At 51.4% G+C, this 22,198-nt stretch overlaps 2 long non-coding RNA genes and 1 pseudogene across 4 annotated transcripts; 1 reads left to right on the forward strand and 2 right to left on the reverse strand.

Moving 5' to 3' along the window:
• Nucleotides 1-6,431: 6,431 nt before the first annotated feature.
• On the forward strand, nucleotides 6,432-7,480 carry LOC308625974 (phosphoethanolamine/phosphocholine phosphatase-like; annotated as a pseudogene). Its single transcript has one exon. The product of its transcript is annotated as a phosphoethanolamine/phosphocholine phosphatase-like (transcript).
• Nucleotides 7,481-10,905: 3,425 nt separating this feature from the next.
• On the reverse strand, nucleotides 10,906-17,168 carry LOC308626200. The gene is made up of 2 exons (XR_014017215.1): nucleotides 15,972-17,168; nucleotides 10,906-11,854 (listed from the first exon to the last, which is right to left on the reverse strand). It is a non-coding gene; the product is annotated as an uncharacterized lncRNA (long non-coding RNA).
• Nucleotides 17,169-17,570: 402 nt separating this feature from the next.
• LOC308626201 lies at nucleotides 17,571-21,580 on the reverse strand. 2 transcript variants are annotated; one of them, XR_014017216.1, is made up of 3 exons: nucleotides 21,075-21,580; nucleotides 20,419-20,661; nucleotides 17,571-17,666 (listed from the first exon to the last, which is right to left on the reverse strand). It is a non-coding gene; the product is annotated as an uncharacterized lncRNA (long non-coding RNA). The 2 variants fall into 2 exon arrangements; XR_014017217.1 differs by lacking the exon at nucleotides 17,571-17,666 and adding an exon at nucleotides 18,948-19,696.
• Between the last annotated feature and the right edge of the window lie 618 nt (nucleotides 21,581-22,198).

The following is a 22,198-nucleotide window of genomic DNA, read 5'->3' on the forward strand; positions in this document are numbered from 1 at the left end:
GCGTTAAGGTTAGGTTTAGTGTTAGGGTTAGGGTCACGGGTTAGGGTTAAGGTTAGTGTTAGGGTTAGGGTTAGTGTTAGTTTTGGGTTAGGGTTAGGTTTAGGCTTAGTGGTTAGGGTCAGTGTCAGGTTCAGGGTTAGGGTTAGGTTAAGGTTAGGGTATGGGTTAGGGTATGGGTTAGGTTATGGTTAGTGTTAGCGTACGGGTTAGGGTTAGGGTATGGGTTCGGATTTGGTATGCCTTAGTTTTAGGATTCGGGTATGGGTTAGAGTATGGCTACAGTTTAGGGTTAGGGTATGGGTTAGGGTACCGGTTAGGGTATGGGTTAGGGTACGGGCTAGGGCTAGGGTACAGTTTAGGGTGTGGAGCAAGGGTGTCCTGAAGGGAGTGGCTTGGGGTCAGGAGGCGGTGGAGACTGTGTTTCATGGGAGAGTCTTGCACACCTGTGACATTTCGTTCTCGGGGTCAGCACGGCAGTGCGGATCCACCATCTGCCCATTTTTCTGTTCCTTCATCGCTCACTCATTCCCTTGCTCATTCGTTCATTGACCCTCTCGATCCGTGATTTGAGCAGTTACTAAGGGTGTACTGTTTGCAGCAAAACACAGGACGCAGAGGGCCCTAGAGATCTGGCCGTCGGTAAGACTAAGGCCTGCTCAGCGCGTCACTCACGGTGAGCCCGGGAGTGAACTGTGCACCAGGGCAGGGGCTCCACGGGGACGAGAAGACCATGCAACTGGGTGCTGCCGCTTCCCGCCTCCTCTCCCTCAGGCTCCCTGGCCTTCCCGCGTCCCTGTGGCACAGCTCTGTGTTTGGTCACCCTTTGTGTGGTAGAGGCCTGGAGGAGATGTCAGTGTCCTCATGGGAGGATCCTGCTGCCCACAGAGCATCTGGGACTCTGAATCCAAGTTCAGCAAGGGGAATACTCTGGAACTTTCTGACCCTCCAGGCCCCAAAAGCCTGGGAGCTTGGCTGGGCTCCCGTACCCACTTCTTATGCAGTCTCCTTGGATCCCCCATCCCACCACAGTGAGTATCCAGAAGGTGCTTTGTGAGGCCCTTTCCAGTCTGGGCAGCACCAGGGCCCTGGGGCTCTTCCAGGCCCAGAGCATCTCTGAGTATGTTCCAGTGTAGTGAAAAATTGACAGTTTTCACACAGTGTAGAACAAGCCTGGCGGTTATTTATGGTTTGTGTTGTGTGTGATTTTTTATGGTCTTGGAGAGTCCTATCATTTTTTTTATGCATCAGCACATTTTCCCACAGCACGTGCTTGAGTCCACAGGCTCGGGGTATTCCTGGGTTCTCTGGTCAGGAAGGCCCAGTCAGACTGGAGGGGAGACTGACCACATCCAAGGCCTGGTCCTTGTCAGGCAGAGGGCAGGAGATAGTCCAGTTGAGGTAGGATTGAGGCTCATTCCAGGAGGGTCATCCTGACTGTGGTCTAAAGAGATGCTGCTGCTTCTGCGAATATTTTTTTTAGAGGAGAAAAGCAGAGATGTTGTATAGAGCATGACTTGGACTAACAGGCAAAGGCAAGTCCGTGCAGGCCTGCGAGAGGGGGATCATGTCTCCCAGATCTTCATGGACTGTAGACCCAGCACCTCCGCAATCAGCCCCAGGTGGAGCAGCATTAAGACATAGAAGAAGTGGACTTGGGTCAGACTGCAGCTTTGTGATTGTGCACAGAGACGGCTGACTGTTTCCCAACGCCAGGGTTCTAGAACTGGGGCCTCTGGAGGGCATAGGCATTCAGGAATATGGTGAAGTGCTTATGGAAGAGTAGTTAGCAAAATGTAAGCCTCAGCCCACAGCAAGATACCATGCAAGATAACACAAGACCCCCAGTCCGGAAGTAGCACAGACATGACCTGCAAGTGACACTCAGACTTGCTTCTCCCGCGAGCGGCTGGGGCAGCGGAAGGCTCGGCTGAGGCAGCTGAGCAGGCTGGGTCTGTACCCCACGACTGGGCAGGGCAGAGCGTGCTTGAGCCTTCAACGAGCCTCAGTGGCAGGTGCAGGGCCGTGACCATCTTTGTTTCCCAGGGACCATCTGCTGTCTCCTTGTTCTTGGGGAGGGTGAAACACAAACAAACTTTGTGAAATTTCCTGAGCTTCTGTGTGTATGTGTGTATTACGTGAGTGTGCGCAAGCATGTGCATGTGTGTGCTGTCTGTGCACAGGTCTGTGTACATCCGAGTGCATGTGAGTGTGTTTATGTGCAGGCAGGCACATGTGTGTATGCACGTGTTTTTGCATGCGCAGCACGTGTGATTGTGTGCCTGTGTGTGACTGCAGTCCATCTTTTCATGTGTGTGTGTGTACATGTGTGTGAATGCCAGTATGCTTGGGCATGTTCGTGCACATATGTGTGTGGGGGGATGAGGAAGGCACGGGGTTGTTGCTTTCTGGTGTCGCCTTCCCCCACCCTCCCTTTTGCTGTGGCCTCAGCACTTTGTGGTGAAGTGTAGAGACTCAAAAGGAGTCAGTGATCTGTCTCCTCATCCTCACGGTCATCCATCTGTCCAGTAAACATCCCTGAGCCTGTGCCATGTGCTGGGGCCTGGGGTCCACAGTGAAGCAGGCGCATGCTCTCAGCTGTGCTCAGCCCAGCCGGGCGCGGGACAGAGAAGCTGCAGGCCAGGTGTGTCTGCGGAGGGAGAGGTTACCTCTGGCTGGTGAGTCAGCGGAGGTGGCAGCTGAGCTGAACTGAAGGAGCGGGATGGACGGAGCTCGCTCTAGAGGAGGGTGGAGGCAGGGGGCAGGGGAATGGTTGGGTGCCTGGCTCGCGGGGAGGACGCATCGCAGAGGGGCTGCAAGGGTGGCCAGACAGCTAGCTTTGACTTCGTTTTATAGACAGAGAGAACAGTTTTGGAACCAGAGTGACAGGTTTAGGCCCACATTTTTCCTCTGGTGGCGGCTGAGGGGTTTGATGGTAGAAGAGAGAAGCCGGGCCGAGGAACAGGGGTGATGGTAGGGGCTGTGCCTCTGCCAGGCTTCCAGCCTCTTTGTGGTGGTCCCTTGGGTCCACAAGGTTAGCACACACCTTGTGTGAGGCAGGAATGGGGTTTCCTCTTCATTCCCTCTTTCCCAGAAGTAAACGCAACACAGTTTGGAGTTGGTGAGACTGAGGGGGCCATCTTGCAGGAAAGGCAAGCATCAGCGTTGGCTGGGGTGCCTACCCGGGGTCAAGGGGGAACCCTTAGCCAGACCCGCAGACCCCGGGGAAGGACACGGTGTGCTCAGAGAGGCAGGGATAGTCAGGAGAGCCAGGTGTGCAGAGAAGGCTCGGCCAAGGGGGCCCTGGGGGCTCAGGCACTCAGGGAGTGAGGGGACGGGTGGCCAGACAGCTGTGAATGAGGCCCAGGGGTCGACGGGGTCGTGCTGTGTACAGGGTGGACACACAGGGCCCGAGGCTGTTCTGTAGGGAACGTCTCCCGGCTGCAGTGGGCTCTGGAAATTGTCTGCGGGTTGCCATGCCTCCTGGGGCTCTCCGGCCCAGGCCCTAGCCAGGAGCTGCCTGTCCAGCCTACCCTGGCTCCACCTCCAGACTATGCAAGGCTGGGCGGGCGGGATGGGCTCCTCGTGTCTCAGTTGCCATGACCTGTGACGTTTCCTTTCCAGTTGCCAGATTCATTATAAGGATATATGTACAGTTTGTTGCGTTGTTTTGCGCCACCTGTTGGCTTAGGGAAGACCTGCCCTAGTAGGTTGGCCTGCAAGGTGTGCTACTTCAGAGCCTCCATCTGACACTCTTCCCTGTCTGAAATGCAAACACAGCACACACTCCCTGCCTGGTTTGGGAATGATGACACCTCACCTCTCGCCCCTCCTACCCTGTCCTGCCCACACTCCAACCTCAAGGACACTTCGGTTCCCCATCTGACTCCCGACCCCTCCAGCTGGCTGGGGACAGGCAGCCTCATGAGACAGTGCACACAAAGTTTTCTGGCCAGGCTGTGAGGATGGGGACCAGGTCCCACCTGTGCCAATGAAGTAGGCGTCTCACCTGGATTTGTCTCCGGGCTCTTGAAGGTGGACTGAAGGTCAGACAGTCCAGAGGCCAAGGGCCCCAGAGGAGGGGATGTGGGCGCAGGTAGACCAGGAGCAGCTGCCCCTCTGGTCAGGAGAGTCCAACAACCCAGGGCTTTCTGGTTCCTGGGGGGAGGAGAGGGCAGAGGCAGTGGGGGCCCAAAGACAGGACCTGCTTCTCCTCTGGATGGAGCCATTCAGCTGAGCCCAGGTTTTGAGGGATTAGAGTTAAAGGATGCAGGCTAGAGGGTCAGGGTTAGAGGGTCAGGTTAGATGGTCTGAGTCAGGGTCAGGGTAAGGGTTAGGAGTTTACAGGTCAAGGTCGAGTAGGGGCTAGGGGTTAGGAGCATTAGGGTCTAGGATTAGAGATGAGGAGGTTAGGGTTAGGGAGTGAACAGTAGAGATTTGGGCGTTAGGGTTAGTGGGTTGGTGTTAAGCACAACTGGCCCACGGCCCCCCTAAGCCCACACCTCTGAGTCCTGTAGGATGGACAGGACTTGCCCGGGGTCACTCACGAGTGTGGGGTTCACCTGGGCCGCTGGTTATCTACCCCCATCCTGGAACCTGAGAGCAGAAGAACGAAACGTCTGCTCTGGTCACTGACTGTTTCAAATCCACCTCAACCTCAGTCAACGGCTGTTAGGGCCTCAGAAGCCCACAGGGTTTCCTCCTACCATCTGAACTGGAAAGAGTAGTGCTGGCCCCACTTGGCCTGGGCAGCCCGGGTCCAGCACAGGCCTGACTGAGCTCACTCCATGGTCATGTTATGAATTTATACAGAACTTGGTGCAGCGACCTACCAGCCCCCAGGTGCTGCCTCCTGAGGGCTGGTGGGGCCCTGCTGGGACTGCAGGCATCCTTTGTCCCATCTGAGTGGGCATCAATAGACATCAAGTCTCAGGACAGCCCTTGACCTCTGACCATCCAGGCAGTCATCTGTGGTCCTCCAGCTCAGGCCAGTCTGGTCCCTGTCAAACCCCTGTGGCCAATTACTGAGCTGACCTTGCTGCTGGGCAATTGAACAGCTACCTGGGCAGCACAGACAGCCCTTCGGGATGTTTCAGTTACTAACATCCTTGTGGTTGAGAAAAGGGCCTCCCCCTCACAGGCTCATAGCCTGCCAAGCGAGGTAATAACCGTCTTAACATTTGAGTGTGTTCCTGACACAACAACCATACCGCAGACCATGGCCTTGCAATCCTTTGTGCTTCCAGCTGTGACAAACTTTTGATATTCATACTCATTAAGAGTCAAAGATACGGGAGCAACTGGGCCACCCAGTGGACAGTTTCACACTGAGGCGGCATGGTCTTGGAGAGCCACGTGCACCCATGTGGTCTCTGAAAGCTGCCAATGATGGATTCCATGATACGGCATAATCCTTGAGCCTCCCACTGCTTCATTGAGCAAGAATTTCCTAACCACCATAGCATTTAGTCTCTGCTCTTTGTAAAGGAGGGAGGAGACTGGATAAATGAGCAGTATTGTTCTTGGGGGATGGGTGAGTCATGTGGCCAGGGGGCAGGTGTGACTCCTGGGCTCCCACCACCAGAGACATCAAGGAGGGCTGTGCCTTTTGCAAGAGGAAGAGGTTCTTGCTGTTGTGGACGGACAGCAAGAGCACTGGATGGGTGGCTGCAGCCCCTGACCCTAAATCAGCCCCTTCCTTCCTTGGCCTTCAGATCCCACAGCTGTGCAGTGGGCCGTCAGTGATGTGGAATCTGCCGCTTTCCCCAATCCAGCATCTGTTCTCATGCCAAAGTCCAGAACCTCAGCTTTCCTTTGGGAACTTCTTACCTGTTTCCAGTCCAAACAGTTCCAGAGGGCTGATGCTACGTTCCACCCACCTTGAAGATGGACATATGATCCACATTTAGCCAATCCCATGTTCCATCCTATGGGTGCTCTGATGGGTTCAAGGACGATGCTATGATCCAAACCAGGCCAATGACGTTTATTTTATTTTATTTTTTGGCCATACTGTGCACGCGGGATTTTAGTTCCCTGACCAAGTATCGAACCTGTGCCCCTTACATTGGGAGCTCAGAGTCTTAACCACTGGACCACCAGGGAAGTCCCATCCCCTCATTTTCAAAAATGCTATGGATTTAAAGCACACAAGACGGTTGTGATATGAGTGGCCTTTTCAGTATGACTTCTTTGACTTAGAATGTTTTCAATGTTTATCCATGTTGTAACGTATTATCAGTGTTTCATTCATTTTTTAAATTGTGGTTAAAAATACATAACATAGGGATGGGGGGCAAGTGGAGGGAACGGCCCAGATGCACACCATTCACGGACCCTGTGGACTGGAAGGACTCCTGAGAGCCGGAGCCCAGAAATCCGGGGATGGATAAGACACAGCATTCCCTCCAACTCCCATGAGCGCCCCTTGCTCCATCCTGCACCCAAATACCTCAACTAGGCCCTCTCCCCACTCTTGACACTCCAGACTCAGCCGGGACAGACCTCCGCAGCCGCCGCTCCCCACCCTGCAGGAGAAGCTCAGAGGTCCTGTCCCCCTTTCCTCTGAGGGACTCTTTTTGGTGACCACAAAAGGATTTGGTCGCTCAGGACAAAGCTGGTAGAGGACAGCGGGATGGCTGCGCCCAGCGCGCCACGCTTCCTCCTGACCTTCGGCTTGGACGAGACTATCGTGGACGAAAACAGCGATGACTCCGTCGTGCGCGTGCCGCGGCGGGCCAGCGGCTGCCTAAGAGCCTGCGTGCCACCTAGCGCGAGGGCTTCTACAACGAGTACATGCAGCGCGTCTTCCAGTACCTGGGCGAGCAGGGCGTGCGGCCGCGGGACTTGCGCGCCATCTACGAGGCCATCCCCCTGTCGCCCGGCACGGGCACGGGCGAGCTGCTGCAGTTTATGGCCAAGCAGGGCGCCTGCTTTGAGGTTATTCTCATCTCAGATGCCAACACCTTTGGCGTAGAGAGTGTGCTGCGCGCCGCCGGCCACCACGGCCTGTTCTGCCGCATCTTCAGCAACCCGTCGGGGCCCGACCCTTGGGGGCTGCTGGCGCTGCGGCCCTTCCACGCGCACAGCTGCGCTCGCTGCCCTGCCAACATGGGCCAGCACAAGGTGCTCAGCGACTATCTGCGCGAGCGGGCCCACGACGGCCTGCCCTTCAAGCACCTTTTCTACGTGAGCAACGGCGCCAACGACTTCTGCCCCATGGGGCTGCTGGCAGGCGGCGACGTGGCCTTCCCGCGCCGCCACTACCCCATGCACCGCCTTATGCAGGAGGCGCAGAAGGCCGAGCCCAGCTCCTTCTGCGCCAGGGTGGTGCCCTGGGAAACCTCCACCGAAGTGCGCCTACACCTGCATCAGGTGCTGAGGACGTGGCCTGCAGGGGCCACCCGGGCGGGGAGGGGGTGGGGCGGTGGGGGTCGGGAAAGAGAAAGCTAGTTTTATTACTCCCTTTCCCTTTCGTTTTGGTATATCCCTTCAGGATTTCCCGGAATCCCAGGTTGGTCCATCTGGGGACTGGAGGAGGGAGTTGGGAGCTGTCCCCATCTGTGCAGTTAACCCAGCTCGGCTGCCTCCCCCAGTTCCACTGCAAGCGAATTCCGGAGTCTGGCCGCAGCAGCGTGGCGCGCATATCTGAGCAGGCGGCAGTGTTTCCACAAACCTTGTCCTCTCAGCTGGGAGGACGGGGTTCCCTGTCAGGGTCGAGAAGGAACATGTCCCGCCGCGTTGCGGTTAACTGTTGCCTTGGGCTGCGTGGCCTCCCTCCTCCAGTCTTCTGTCCAGAGGACCTAGGCCCCGAAATGTACCCCCCCCCCCGACCTCCCCCGCACCGGACTCCCCGTGGAGAGAGGTGGCGCTCCTTGCTGATGGTCCCAGGCCTAGATCTTGCGTTACCTACTGTGACTCTACACTACACTCCTTGCCCCCCGACCCCCCACCCTGTTAGCATCCCCACAGGATAAAAAGCTAGAGGGAACGGACACCTCCTGTTGGTGGAAAGAGGTAGCACACTGTTCCGGGGCTCGGGTCTGGCCAGCCAGGGACCTCACAGAGCCTGAAGATGTCTCCTTGCACCCCAGCCTCGTCTATGTATGCAGCAAGAAACCAGGGACTTAATCAAAGTCACCCCACTGACTGGGCCTTTTGAGCCCCCCTCCTCCCGTATGGAACAGAAAGCCATGATGCTGTAAAGCAGAGCCAGTGGAAACCCAAGGCCCACCGCCCTCTTCTGGGGTTTCAGAGCTGTGAATGTGAAGGGGCAGAGGTGAGCGAGATGTCTCACGCTGCCGTCTGGGGGATGAGGGCGAGGTGAGCTCTGCTCTCAGAGAGCCCACCTAAGTGAGGGAGCTGGTCCCCACTCTGGGAGGAGTGCCCAGCCTGGGGAACCAAGACTGAATACATAAGAAAGCAGGCAACAGGCAAAAGAGCAGGGTGCGCCCACCTTCGCAGAGGGTCACAGGGGTCTAGTGTGGAGGGCTCAGTGAGCACCGAGGAGACGGGAGATACTGATGCTTAGGGCAGGCAGAGGAGGCTCAACTAGTGGGAGACTTACAGGTGGGTTGCCTTTCAGTCCCTCGGCCCGCTAGCCCTGCAGGGCAATCATCAGGAGGTCATCAGAATTTTATTCAAAGTTGGCACTTGCAGCTGGAGACCCTGTCTTGCATGGCATAAGGGTCCCCTGTGGGTAAGGTCACCAAACTCCTTGGCTTCCATTTTTTTCCTGTCTCCAGCAGGCCTCTGGGTGCCTCCTCTGTCTTTACCAGGACCCCTTCCCACTGAAATGGCGGGAAGGAAGAGACACAGCTCACAGCCCAGGAGGCGTGCCGGACTGGTCCATTCTTGACTGGAGCAGGCTTTGGTGTGGGACTCAAGAGGTTCACTCAAGGCGGTTCTTGGGTCAGCATCCCAGAGATCCCAGGTTGTCAGCAGCTGGGCTGCACATAGTTCCCGGGGAAGAATCCAGACCCCTCTGAGCCAATGCCCTCACACCAGCCATCGGAGTAGTGGCGGGTGATGCAGATAATGGTGCCCTCAGAGAAGGAGAGTTCATTGTCCTTCTGGCGGGTGTATGGGTACAGTGTCATTACTGCAGGGCGGGAGGAGAGGGGTGCCATGAGACGTGCCTCCTGCCCCACCACAGGGATGCTTGTGCCCACATACTGGACACTAGGGGGCAATGTGGGGAGTGGGGCAGGAGATGCCTTCTTCAAAGCCCCAGGACTCCTCCCCAGCTGAGCTAATACTCAGTATCAGGCCAGCTGCTTCCCTCCTCTGTGGGGGTGTGGTGGGGTGGAATAAAAGGCTCCACAAGTGTGACACAGGCCATCCCCTCCACTCCAAGAAACTTCAGTGTTTGAGAGCAGGGCCTCAGGATCTACCCATGTTTTGTAATCTGCTTTCAGTCCCCGTTCATCCTGGTCTTCCCACAATGTCTCTGGCAGGTGCTGGAGGTATTGCTCAGTAGGTGCTCTAGTAGGTGCTCAGTAAATACAGCAACATTGAACAGTGTAGACTTGGCCGAGTGAGCCTTGGGCAAGTCACTTAGTTTAACCTCTCAGGCTCAGCTTCGTCTGTTAAATGGGAGTGTGAAGATTGTAGGAGGTTAAGTAAAAGTGAGAAAATGGATGAGAAGCTTTGACTCTGGGGTCTGGTATAAAGCAGGGGCTAAATTATGTTAAAAGCCCCCATATAATATAACATTTACTATTTAAATCATTTTGAGCATACAGTTCTATGGCATTAACTACATTCACGTTGTTGTACAAATATTCTCAGCATCCACCTCCGGAACTTACTCATTTTCCCTATGGAAAATTGTGTATCAGTTTCTTTAAATTTTTGCTAACATTTGTTATTTTTAGCTTTCTTGATTGTAGGCGTTCTAGTATGTGGAGGGGTCGGCGTTGTGTTAACTTGCATTTCATCACGACTAATGACGATTAACATCTCTTCATGTGCTTGCTCACCATTTGTATGTCTTATCTGGAGAAGGCTCTTTTGAAGTCCTTTTTCCATTTAAAACATTGGGTTGTTTGCCGAGTCCCACCAAGCGCTCCTCCTGGCGGCGTTGGTTGTCGGTTAGTCCAGCCTGGAGCGGTCTCCGCGCCGCAGGGGCCCGCGCCCCGGGGCATCGCTAGCTGCCTCTCAGGAGAGGAGACGCACGCCCCCCACCCCCACCCCCGGCGCCCGTGCCTGGAGCGCCGAGATCGTGCTGCGCCGCGTGGACGCGGTGCCGCCGGGGCGGGTCTTGCTCGGCATTGGCTGCGGGTTACCTGAGCGCGGCGGCAGTCTGCGCCTCGCCCGGAAGAGAGTGTCCTGGAAGTGGGCGTCCCGGCCAGAGCGCACCTGGCGCGGGGCGTCCTCCGGGCTCCTCGCCGTCGGCACCACGCGAGCTGGCGGGGGTCTAGGGAGCCAGCGCCCTGCGGCTGGGAATGACCCGTCCCGTGGGTCCCAGGCACCCCAGCGGCATCCGAGCGCGGAGCGGAGGGAGTCTAGGGAGCCAGCGCCCGGCGGCTGGGAACGACCCGTCCCGTGGGTCCCTGGCACCCCAGCGGCATCCGAGCGCAGAGCGGAGGGCTGTGGACCGCAGGTAAGGGGACAGGGGTTGGTGGGGGTGGGTGGAGGAAAGAACGAGGAATTACACCAGAGCTGTTTGGTACAGGGGCAGAAACAGAAAACTCAGACGTACCACTGCAGAGGCCATGGGAGTTAAGTTGTAAATGCTGCTGGCTTTCAGTAGCCTGCAGCCATTCTCTTCTGTAGCTGATGGGATACAAAGCTCTACTGGGTTGTTCTTTGCATGGGATAGTCTTGTTTTGCAGAAATTCAGCTCGGAGCCATCCTTGATGTGTAAGTGTAAGGTCGGATCTTAACAAACGGCATCGCGAAACAGAGGAAAGCTTCAAGTGAGCTTTATTAGGGGGCGCTCCCGGGCGAGGTTCACTGGTCCGAGAGAAAGGGGCCAGAGAAGTCGCCCCCGGGCGAGGGCTGGGCAAGATTTTATAGGGGAAGAAGGGAAATGGGTGTGGTGCATCTGGGAGGGCGCAGGGAATTCCTTATCTGGTGGTCTCTTCGGGTGTCGTGGCACTATCTGGTGCCGGTTACGTCAGTCTTGGGACCTCTAGTCCCGTCCCTCGAAAGGCGGGAAGGCTGGGCCGGGTGGAAAGCCCCCAGGTCAGTTCCTGGAACTGGGAGGTCCGCAATGTCTCCAGGTCAGTTTCTGGAACTGGGTGGTCCGGAGAGTTTCGGTCTGATGCAACCTGTGAATCTGATTGCGTTCCCCTACCTCGGGCCAGTTGGCCTTACATCCCGACATCTTTGGTGTAATGGGGCGGCGTTCCGATCTCTGGCTACTTCATGCTGAATGCGGGCGTCGAAAGGGGAGTCGGGTGACCAGAGGTCCGAGGCTTAGGGGAGACCAGTGGGGGTTTCTGTAGGAAGCAAGGTGTAAGGACCGAGGAACATTTGGTTTGTGGCCACCCGAGAGACTTCCTCCATGCGCCGGCGAAGGAACCTAAGAAAACGGGGCAAACATGAGCAAGATACAGATGAGAATTAAGGGGCCTCAGATTGGTGTTAGCCAGGTATAGAGGGTGGATCGCCACCAATCGGGAGTTGGGGAGGCGGACTGTTGGTGGTTGCGTTGGAGTTCTTCTCTTAAGCGATGGAGGGCGTTTACAGCAGCATTCCTCCTGTAGGAAGAGGCAGGTACCTCCTTTGTCGGCCGTCAGGAGATCCAGGGCTCGTCGATTCTGGAGAGCGACTCGGGCTATGGAGGTGATTTGGCACTGGAGAGAGGAGATGGAGGCGGCGGAGCCTTCAATGGCTAGCTGGAGCTTATGTTCTAAGTCGCGGGATGTTGAAACACTTATGTTAGAGCTCCCCCCCCCGCCCCCCCGAGGCCTGCAGCGACCAGGGAGGAGGCGAGAGAGATGCCTGCGACCAGAGGAAGAAAGATAGCTCTTTTTTGTCGGGTAAGGGGCGGCGTGATTAGCGAGGAAAATTCGGCTTGGCTATACAGTGTGAGTTGTGGGACGAGAGTAACGGGGATACATGGGAAGGGGGAGGAAGAATTGATCTCTTTTGTGAGGGAATCATTGCACCACAAAAACATGCCTGGTGGTGCTTCAATTGATGTGTTTACCGTGAGGGATGTGTTGCAAAGAAACCCATTATCAGGTAGATTTGGGCGGCTGCCGTAACAGATAGTGAGATTTTTTTGAATCAAGGAATATGGGGACTTTTAACGGGGAAAAAGGTGGGTTTGGGGATGTGTAGGAAGTAGAATTGAAGGGCTGGTCGAGTGGGACAGCAGCCAAGGGTGGATGGCCAAGCGAGGCACATAGAAAGCAGTCGGAGATGTTACCTATTCCTGTGTGGTTGAGTATCTGTAGTGTTTTTTGGTCAGTTCGGCTGCTGCTGCTAGGGCCCGAAGGCATGGTTGCCATCCCCGAATGGTTGGGTCTAGCTGTTTGGAGAGGTAAGCCATGGGGCGGTAGGAAGGCTCTACAGGCTGGTCAAGGAGTCCAGTGGCTATTCCGGCCCGTTCATCCACAAAAAGGTGAAAAGGTCTGTTTGGGTTGGGCAGAGAAAGGGGAGGAGAAGATATCAGAGCATTACGGAGGGTGAGAAAGGCCTGTTGAACGGCGGAAGGAGAGGTGAGGGGTCCTTGAGGGGTTTCCTTAGCGGCTAGATATAAGGGTTTAGCGAGGAGAGCAAAGTTAGGGATCCAGTGTCGGAAAAATCCTATAAGGCCCAAAAAGGAGAGAATTTGTTCCGCTGTTTCCGGAGGCTGGAGTTCACGGATAATCCGGGTGCGATCGGCTGTTAGACCTTTTGTGGTGGGAGTAAGGTGGAGCCCCAGGTAGGTTACAGAAGATACAGATAACTGAGCCTTGGCTGGGGAGACCCGATAACCGCGAGAGCCAAGGTAATTGAGGAGATCTGCAGTATGTTGTCTTGAGAGGCTGAGAGATAGGCTACAAAGGAGGAGGTCATGTACATATTGAAGGAGTGTGCTGGGGGTAAGGGAGCAGGAAGTGAGGTCCCGTGCCAGCGCCTGACCGAAGAGGTGAGGACTGTCGCAGAAGTCCTGGGGAAGAACTGTCCAGGTGAGCTGACTGGAAGTATGAGTATCTGGATCCGTCCAGGTAAAGGCGAAGAGGAAATAGGAGTCGGGATGTAGGGGGATAGTGAAAAAGGCATCTTTGAGATCCAGAACCGTAAAGTGGGTTGTGGCTGGGGGGATATGGGAGAGCAAGGTGTATGGGTTTGGTACTACTGGGTGGAGAGGAATTATGGCCTCATTGATTAGTCGGAGGTCCTGGACCAGGCGATAATCCTCAGAGGCCTTGCGGACAGGCAGGATGGGGGTGTTTCAGGGAGAGTCAGTGGGGATAAGGAGTCCCTGGCTTAGGAGTCTGGTGATAATAGGTTGTAGGCCCCTAAGGTGAGTCTCAGAGATGGGAAATTGGGGCCTTGATAGAAATTTGGAGGGGTCCTTTAGGCGGATGAGGACGGGGGAATGGTGTGTTGCTATTATGGGCTTAGAAGTATCCCAGACTTGGGGATTGATGGGGTTGGTGTGATTGGAAGAGGGGGATAGGAGGGGGAGGGTTCTAGAGACAGGCTGAGAAGAAGCAGGAGCTGGGAGGAGGGGACCTTAGGGTCAAGTCTATCCAGCTGCAGGGAGGCCCCTAAGTGGAAAAGGACATCTCGGCCTAGCAAGGGAACTGGGCAGGATGGTATGACTAAGAAGGAATGAGTAAAAGGGAGTCCTTCGATATGACATGGGAGTGGACCGGTCTGGAGTGGGAAGGATGGTTTGCCATCAATACCCATGACCGAGATCTGGGAAGGAGAAACTGGCTTGGAATAAGTAGGTAGGACCGAATAGGTAGCCCCCGTGTCCACCAGAAATGAAATGGACTTATCCGCTACCTGTAGCGTTACCCTGGGCTCGGTGAGGGTGATGGGGGTCTTCGAGTCCGGGTGCCGTCAGTCGTCAGCCAATCCCAGCAGTTCGAGTGGTAATGCCATTGGGTCGGCCTGCCCCCCACGTGGAGACGCTGAGGGAGGGCCAGTCGTAAGGCAGTCACTCTTCCAGTGGCCCGTTAACACGCAGCTGGGACAGGGCTTAGAAGGAGGTCGGGGATTGGGACATTGGCAAGCCCAGTGGCCTTCTTTTCTGCATTTGAAGCAGGCCCCCGGCGGGGTTGCCTTTTGCGGACCCCATGGATGCTGTGATACATGGGAGATGGCCGGCCTTAGGGCAGCTACAAGAGGTTGGGTTTGGAGGGCCACCTTCTGGTGCATCCGAGCCTGTCAGCTGGATCCTGCCAAATCCTCACGGCCATTGTAGACTTTAAAGGCCATCTTTACCAGATCTCGAATAGGGGTTTGAGGGCCATCTTCTGCCCGTTTTAATTTCTTTCAGATGTCCGGGGCTGATTGGGTGATAAAATGGGTGGCTAGGACCGCTGCCCCTGCCGGGGTGTCGGGATCCAGCTGGGTGTAGAAAGTTAAGGCCGCTGTAAGGCGATTGAGAAAGATAGCTGGATTTTCGTTAGGTTCTTGGATTATCTCTTTAGTTTTTCAAAATTGACTACCTTATGAGCAGCAGCCTGCATGCCAGCCAGGAGGCACTGGATCATGAGGTCGTGTTTATGACGGCCATCTTGGCCATCCTGATAAGTCCAGCCTGGATTGGTACCAGGTACAGCAGTCACTCCGACAGGCATGGAGTTGTCGGTAAGGTGAACCTGATCTGCATGGTTGAATTCTCTTTCCCTCTCATCAGGGGTCAGAGTAGAAGATAGGATCACAGAGATATCATACCAGGTTAGATCGTAAGCTTGAGAGAGGTAGCGAAATTATTTGATGTAGCGGGAAGAGTCGGCCGAAAAGGAGCCTAATCGCATTTCTATTTGAGAGAGAACTTGGAGGGAAAAGGGAACATGAACTCTAACTAATCCTTCCGCTCCTTCTACCTCCCTCAGAGGGCAGAGGAGATTTGGATCTTGGGAGTCGTGAGAGCGTGTATGTGCACTAATTGGCGAAGCAAGCGGCGAGGGAGGAGAAACCGTTGAGGGAGGCGGGGGAGCGGTTGGATGGGCCGGAGCAGCGGCTGCGGGATGAGGAGGGACCGCTTCAGGGTTGGGTGGAGGCTGGAGAGGAGCTCTGGAGGGGGGAGAGGCGAGAGAGATTCGGGTGGGTCGCCTAGTGGAGAGGAGTCATCATCAAAGGAAATTAGGGGCTTGGATGTAGGAGCTGTCTGTCTGGCAAGAAAGATCTGGGAAGTGGAACAATTGACGTAGAGGGAGGGGCGGGAGCATAAATACCAGAAGGCCTGAACATAGGGGACCTCGGATCATTTGCCCATCCTGCGGCAGTAATTATCTAGATCACGGAGGATGTTAAAATTGAAAGTCCCTTCAGGAGGCCATTTGGATTGATTGTCTAGAGGATATTGTGGCCTGGCCACAGTGGAATAGAGAAAATAAGCCGTCGGCAACAGAGAACTTAGGAGAAACTGAGGGCTGTAAAGGGCTAGGAGAGGGCTAGGAGACACCCCAGGGGTGTCTTAGAATCTGGTTTCGATTCTGAGGTTCCCATGACCCCCAGTCTGTCCCTGAGTGAATGGAGAAGGAGAGAGGCGTGCCTGGTCTCAGTCTCCAATTCAAGGCAGGTCGGAGGGCAGTCAGGTGATTGGGACGTCTCCACAGTTCCATAGACCTCACTTGCTATATGGTCGGTCTTTTGATATATGTATTTAATAGGTATTTGTACACGTATGGTAACCCTAATCTTAATTTTTCCATTCACCCCACCTATCCTTTTAGATAAGCATACTTCTAAGTCTGTGAGTGTCTTTCTCTGTGGAAATATGTTCATTTGTGTTAGTTATTAGTTAACACCTATAAGTGATATCATAGGATATAGGTTTTTGCTTTCTGACTTACCTCATGTTCTGTGATTATCTCCAAGCTCATCTATGGTGCCTCAAATAGCAGTGTTTCATTGTTTTCCATGGCTAATATTCTGTTGTATAAATAGACCACTTCTTCTTTATCTGTTCATCTGTTGATGGACATTTTGGTTGCTTCACTGTCTTGGCTATTGTGAATAAGGCTGCAGTGCAGATTTTGCAGCCCGGGTCTTCTCGATTCAGGTCTCAGGTGAGAGGCCCAGTGGTGTGACTGCTGGATTGAATGGTACCTCAATTTTTATTTTAATTGCAGCTCCCTTCTGTTCTCATTATCGGCTGTTACCACTTTACATCTCATCAGAAGCTAGAGGGTACAGTGTTCTCTAAAACCCCTTCAATATTTATTGTTTGTAGTCTTTTTGCTGATGGCCAGTTGACTGGTGTGAGTTGAAACCTTTTTGTAGAGTAGATTTGCATGAGTCTAATAATTACTGAGGTTGAGCTTTTATCCATTTTCCTTTTTTTAAAAGAGAGCGAGCCAAATTAACCTCTTCATATTATTTTCTTGAAAAATTTGCAGTTTTGAATTTTTTTGGCCATTCCCTACCTCCGCACAGTTGTTTAGGGCAGGTGTCCTTTACAGCCCTGAGTCCTTCTGAATGTTAAGTGACCATTAGCGGTGGGTTTAAAGCCGCTCTTGTGGGAAACGGCCACAAGGCGGCAGCATTTCTACATTTCCAACTCTGGGTTTTTGGGCAACAGAGCTTTCCTGGAAATTGTGTTAGTAAGCAGCAAATTAGAGTGGAATGTGCCAGCGCAAAGCCCCAAGAGCATATATATCCTAAATTGTTGTTTGCTTTTTAAATTTAATTTTTATTAATTATCAGAGCAAATTTGATAAAAATGTAGATTCTCCTAGGTGTACAGTTTGTGATTCATCCTATCAATGTATCTGTCTATTCCTCTTTGGATCCTTTCCCGTGTATATTATAGTGTTGAGTAGACCTCTCTTCGTATTCCATAGGTATTGTGTGATTATATATTTCATATGTATTAGTACATGTCTGTTAACCCCCATATCCTAATTCATACATTCCTTACACCTTTCCATTGGGTTAAACATAATTTGGTTTTCTGAATCTATGTCTGTTCTTCTCTTGGAAATTATTTCATGGGTATCAATTTTTAGGTAACACCTATAAGTGATGTCATAGGATGTCTGTCTTTCGGTTTCTTTCTAACTTCAAGTTGGGTGATTATCTGTAGATCCTTCTATGGTGGTGCCAACGGCACTGTTCCATGCTTTTTCATGGCTAATATTCCATTGTGTACATGGACGACTTCTTCTTGGTGCATTTTTCTGTTGATGGACATTTTGGTTTCTTCCAGGTCTTGGGATGGTACATGTTGCTGCAGTGCAGGATTGCCAGCCTGTGTCTTTTTGATTCTGGTCTAATCAGGTGATAACCCCATGAGTGGGCCTACCAGATCACATGGTAGCTCCATTTTTACCCTTAAACGCACCTCCATTCTGCTCTCACTACTGGCTGTTACCAGGTTACATCCCACCAGCAGCTAAAGGGTACAGAGTCCTCTAAAACCCCTTCAGCAGTTATTCTTTGTAGACTTTTTTTTGCTGATGATCATCCTGAAGGCTGTGAGGTGAAAGTCTTTGTACACTGGACTTGCATGGCTTCATTAATTCCTGATGTTCAGCCTTTTTCCATTCCTGGTTTTTTAACAAAAAAAGACAGGAAAAGAAACAGAAGCCAAATGTGCATAAATTATGCCTCTTGAAACTGTCGTTTTGAAATGTGGACGTCTTTTGAATTTTTTGTTCGATATACGACCCCAGGATTTGTTTTCAGGGCAGGTGTCATTTACAGGCCTGCAATGATTTTGAATATCAACTGACCATTAGCGCTGGGATTAAAGCTGCTGTTGTGTGAAACGGCCACAAGGTGGCAGCAGTTCTCCCTTACCAAACCTGGTTACAAGGGGAGCAGAGCCTCAATGGAAGTCGCGTTCTAGATTGGAATTTAGAATGGAATGTGCCAGGAGAAAGCTCCTTAAGTTTGTCTCACAACTTCTTGTTCGTTTTTTTAATATAATTTTTTATCACAGCAACTTTGATTTCAATATTTGGCTTGTTCTAGGTGTGCAAGATGTCGTTCTTGTACACATAAACATATGTGTATTCTTCCTGGGATCGTTTCCCATGTACGTTAGGAAAGAATGTTGAGTAGTCTTCTCTTGGTATTCTGTAGGTCTTTGGTGATTATATATTTCACCTGTGTTTGTATACGTCTGTTAACCCCAATATCCTAATGTATCCAATCCACACAAATTTCCATTGGTGAAACGTAAGTTTGTTTAATGAATCTGTGATTGCCCTTCTCTGTGGAGATATCTTCACTGGTATCAATTTATAGGTAACACCTATAAGTGATATCATACGATATGTGTATTTCCCTTTCTGATTTACTACATGTTGTGTGATTACCTCTAGACTCATCTACGGTGCTGCACAGGGCAATGTGTCCTTTTTTTCCTTGGCTAATATTTTGTCTGCACTTGTACCAGTTCTTCTTTGTCCACTCATCTGTTGCTGGACTTTTTGGTTACTTCCATATCTTGGCTACTGTAATACTGTGCAGTGCACATTTGCCTTCCTGTGCCTTTCCAATTCTGTCTTCTTTGGTTATAGGTCCAGGAATGGGCCTGCTGAATGATATTGTAGCTCAAAGTGTACCTTTTAAAGGCATCTCCATTCTGTTCTCATTAGTGGATCTTTCAAGGGTACGTCCAACTGAAAGTTGAGGTTATGCATTTCTCCACAAACACTTCAGCATTTGTTGTTTATAGGTTTCTTGCTGATGGTTATTCTGAGGTGTACCAGCTGAAACCTCTTTGTAGCTGAATTTGCGTGTGTTTCATAATCCGTTGAAATTAAGCTTTAAGGCATGTCCATTTTATTTTTCAAACTGTGATTACAGCTTAGCTCTTCAAAGTCTTTTCTTAAAGTATGTGTCACATTTTGAAATTTATTGGCCATTACCTCCCTCAAGGCATTTTGTGGGCAGGTCTCATTTACAGCCATGCAGTACTTGTTCACATGAAGTGACCATTAGCACAGGCTTTAAAGCTGCTTTTGCAGGTAACGGCCAGAGAGTGGCAGCCTTTCTACGTTCCCCACGCTGGTACTAGGGAAACAGACCTTCCTGCCAGTGGTGTTCCTCGGTTATAAATTAGAGAGGAATGTGCCCGGATAAACCCCAAAATGCTTACGTCTCCTTACTTATGTTTGTTTTTAAATTTAATTTATACTTTTTATTGGAGTAATATTCCATTGTGTACATGGACCACTGCTTCTTGGTGCACTCCTCTGTTGATGGACATTTTCGTTGCTTCCACGTGTTGGCTATGGTAAGTATTGCTGGAGTGCAGAAATGCCAGTCTGTGACGTTTTGATTCTCATTTTCTCAGGTGACAGGTCCAGCAGTGGGTATGACTGATTGCCTGGTAGCGCAATGTTTCCCTTTTCAAAGCACCTCCATTGTGTTTCCATTAGTGGCTCTTACCACGTCCCCCTTAGAACGCAGGGTACGCACTTCTCCACAATCGCTTAAGCATTTATTGCTTGCAGCATTTTTGCTAATGGCCATTCTGACTGCTGTGAGCTGATAGGTTTTTGTAATTTGGGTTTGCGTGTCTTTACAAATACCTAAAATTCATCATTTTTCCAAGCCGTTTTTGTTTCTGTTTAAAAAAAAGGAGAACAAAGTGTGCATACAATATACCTCTTGAAATTGTCTTCTTGGAAGGTTGCCCTCTTTTGAATTTCTTATTCGGTTTTCGACCCCAGGAATTTTTTGGTGGACAGGTGCCATTACAGAACTGCACGTTTGGTGAATAGTTAGTGACCATTAGCAATGGGTTTAAAGCTGCTGTTGTGTGAAACGGTCACAAGGAGGCAGCATTTCTCCATTCCCCAATCTGGGTAGTAGGGCAGGAGAGCCTTTCTGGAAGTCGTGTTCCTAAGTTGTAAATTAGAATGGAATGTGCCAGGAGAAACCCCCATACGTTTATGTCTCATTACTTCTTGTTGGTTGTCTTAATTTTTGTAATCGGGGTAATGATTAGAATATTGTTTGTCCTAGCTGTACACAATCTGGCTCATTTGTACATTATATATGTCTATTCATATACAGATCCTCTTCCCATGCAAAATATTACACAGTGTTCCGTAGACCTCCCTTGCTATATGGTCGGTCTTTGTGACACATGTATATGATATGTATTGGTATATGTAACACTGATCTTAATTTATCCATTCCTCCCACCTTTCCTTTTAGATAAGTATAGTTTTTTCCTACATCTGTGAGTGTCTTTCTCTGTGGAAATATTTTCCTGTGGGTCAGTTATTAGATAACGCCTATAAGTAATATCATAGGATATAGGTCTTTTGATTTCCAACTTACCTCAGGTTCCATGATTATCTCTAGGCTCATCTGTGGTGCCTCAAAGAGCAGTAATTCATTGTTCTCCATGGTGACTATTCCATTGTGTACATGGACCTCTTCTTCTTTATCCATTCACCTGTTGATGGACATTTTGGTTGCTTCACCATCTTGGCTATTGTGAATAAGGCCGCAGTGCAACTGATACAGCCTGTGTGTTCCCGATTCTGGACTTCTCAGGTGAGAGGCCTAGCGGTGGGCCTGCTGCGTCGAATGGAAAACGTAGGGAATAACCAGGCAAAGTCAGTTACCATGGCAGCCCTGGGAAAAACATTACCAAGTGACACTAACACTCCCAGGAGCCTACATTTGTTTCCACAATAAGTAAACCTTTCTCATTTCTAAAGTACTATACTGTGAAATATGCATCTCAGTCACAACTAGAGGTTACTCAGTGTCTGCTGTCAGTGGGAGGAAAACAGAAGGGCCTTGCACAGTACCTAAAGCAATGACAAGAAGAAACTAGGGGCCACGGGCAGAGACACACAGGCTCAGACAGGCTCCTATCCCTATGACATTCTGAGGAGATCACGTTGTAAGGGCTCGAGCACGAGAAAGCAGCCACTAACCAGCTACCCTGTCTCAAATATTTGGAGAAAGTCAATGCAAATACATACCTATGTATTATTCTTTTCTGATCATTCTTTCAGTGTATCCCTTCTGGCTTTGTGAAAAGCGATTCTTCGTTTTGTACCTGAAAACTGAGTGGCACATGTAAATGGATGAAACATGTCAGAGCAGACATCCAACGAGCACTTCAGCTAACGAACGAGGAGCTCCGAGTTCTGGGAAAGAATCGTAAAAGTGGTGTAGAATCACAATATCTTAGAGCATCCTTTATATGAAATCCCCTCTTGCATATCACCAGTCACTGGTCATCAGCCTATACATGAACTTTGCAGTGACAGAAAACCCAGCACTGTCTAGACAGGTCTAGGCACTTCTAGTTGCTACAGCAGTCTATATCAAGTTCAGAATCTGACTCCCTGTCACGCATCAGTCCCAGTCTGCCTTCTGCAATGGTACACCCCATGGCACACCTCATCTCTTTTCCATCTGGCACATTTCCCAAACACATGAGGACAATTTTGTTCTTCCTAAAGCTCTCTTCTCCCACGTCACCCTCCTAAGTCACTCCTTCCTTCCTGTGTTTATGGCTTTGAGGAGCCCCCAAGGTTTTCTCATCCCAAGGCCATGACAAGCAATGGCATCAGTGTGCCTGCTACAGATTCTAGGAAAGGGGCAGGGCCACACAGGGGTCTGGCAAATGTGACTGACAACCTGATGGGAGAGTACATGTGAGAACCTCAGCCTCTCTTCGGTCCTCAGCCTCTATCCAAGGTTGCTCCATAGCACACTATTGACATTTTGGGCCAGATAATTCTTTTGGGGTGGTGGGGAGGGCTGTCCTATGCCTTGTACGATATGTAGTAGCATCCTGACCTCTACCCACCAGATGCCTGCAGCACCACCACCCCCACACCCTGGATGTGACAATGAAAATTGTCTCCAGCCATTGTCAAACGTCCTGGAGGAGAGGTGATGGCAAAATCACCCTCACTCAAGAGCCACTGCTCTTTCCAATGACTCTGTTCACCCATGAGGACTCAAAACCCTCTCCTCTGCTGGCTTAGCATTCAACTCTCCAGAAAGTCTATCGGGTATCAAAATGCTATTTGAAATTTAATAGTATTTATCTCTATAACGGTATCTGATGAAAGTAAAACTCTTTCTCCAGATG

This window comes from Mesoplodon bidens (genome assembly GCF_964165515.1).
Source record: "Mesoplodon bidens genome assembly, chromosome: 12".
NCBI classification, from domain to species: Eukaryota; Metazoa; Chordata; class Mammalia; order Artiodactyla; family Ziphiidae; genus Mesoplodon; species Mesoplodon bidens.